The sequence below is a fragment of the Apium graveolens genome, chromosome 2, assembly GCF_009905375.1.
Source record: "Apium graveolens cultivar Ventura chromosome 2, ASM990537v1, whole genome shotgun sequence".
Classification (NCBI taxonomy): domain Eukaryota; kingdom Viridiplantae; phylum Streptophyta; class Magnoliopsida; order Apiales; family Apiaceae; genus Apium; species Apium graveolens.
Genome location: NC_133648.1, coordinates 103,386,547 through 103,388,473, shown reverse-complemented (window position 1 = coordinate 103,388,473; position 1,927 = coordinate 103,386,547).

The following is a 1,927-nucleotide window of genomic DNA, read 5'->3' as shown; positions in this document are numbered from 1 at the left end:
AACTATTTTGTCATTATTTATATAAATTCTCTAATTCATTAAATATGATTAATTAATAAATTAATCATATTTATTTTACATCGTGAGGGATACTTCTCAGCATATCACACTATCCGGATAATACGAATTCACTGCTTAGAATACCAAGAACCTTTTCAGTGAGTAGTTACCATATAATCAATTCCTTCTACCCTGCAATGTCACGATTAAATACAAGGCATGGAACTTGTGTCAAGGCTATCTTATTTAATCATTTACTTTCCCATTCACTATGCTTAGTTCTATTTAATGTAAATTAGAAACTCCTTTCTAATTTCATTCACTCTGGCCAGAGATTCCTGAACTAGCATAAGTGGATCAGCATTGAACATTCTCTTCCTTCACTAGAAGGGGTAGATCCTTTATTGATCATGACTATGATGACCTCAAGTCTAAGGATACTTGTACAACTATCACTATGTGAACAACTGCTGACACGTGAGTGAACTCCATCAGTTGTTCAGCTATGTGAGTCATGTTCAGTGAACTTATTCTATAATAAGCACCTACATACTAGCTATAGTGTCACCACACAAATGTCTATGAGAACAGACATCCTTCATAATGAAGCAAGCATAGTATGTACTGATCTTTGCGGATTACTAATTACCAGTTAGTAATCCTACGACCAGGAAATATTTAAGTTTAGAGTCATCATCTTTTAGGTCTCATTATTATGATCTCATCATAATCTATAAAAAACTTTACTCTAAACTATGATATATCTTATTTAAACACTTAAATAGATAAAGCCCACAATAAAACCAAAACAAGTCTTTTATTAATATCAATGAAATCAAAACAGATTACATAAAAGTTATTCCTAAATCATCATACATGATTGAACTTAGGACACATCTCTTTAAATCTCCCACTTGTACTAAAGCCAATCACTCTGCTATCTAATACCCATCTTATCTTTATGATGATCAAAGTGACTTTGAGAAAGTGGCTTTGTGAGTGGGTCTGCTATGTTGTTATGTGTGTCAACTCTCTTGACGTCTCCTCTTTCAATACAATACAAGAAATGTTACCGCGCTCCCACTAACCTTTTTGTAGACACATGGTTCATCTATGTTTTTGATAAAACCAAACTCTTTGATTGTCTCATCAAAACGGATGTTCCATCTACGAGAAGCTTGCTTTAAACCATATATGGTTCGCATCAGCTTACACACTAGGTGTTCATTTCTCTTGGAAAGAAAACCCTCTGACTGTGTCATATACACTTCCTCTTCAAGTTTCCCATTGAGGAAGGCCGTTTTCACGTCCATTTGCCAGATCTCATAGTCGTAGTAAGCAGCAATCGCAAGCAAAATCCGAATTAATTTTAACAGGGCTACAGGCAAAAAAGTTTCATCAAAGTCAATCCCTTGCCTTTTTCTGAATCCTTTTACCACGAGCCTGGCCTTATAGGTCTCCACCTGCCCATCTGCTCCAATCTTTCTTTTATATACCCACTTATAGCCAATAGGCTTAACACCTTCAGGCGCCTCAACCAGAGTCCATACTTGGTTGGTATACATAGATTCCATTTCGGATTTCATGGCACTATGCCATTTCTCTGAGTCAACACTACTCATAGCCTCATTATAGGTCACAGGTCCTCATCATCAATGATTGACAACTCATTGTCATTCTCAATGGCAAGGCCATAATACCTCTCAGGTTGGCGAGATACTCTCCCTGACCTACGAATGGGCTGTTCCACAGAAGGTTGTTCAATCTGAACAGGTGTTTCCACTTGATCCATAGTAGTTTGTGCTTCTTGAACTTCATCAAGTTCAATTTTGCTCCCACTATTTCCTTCAAGGATAAGCTGCTTTTCCGAGAAGGTAGCATGTCTGGAGACAAACACCCGATGATCGGTGTAAAAGTAATACCCTAA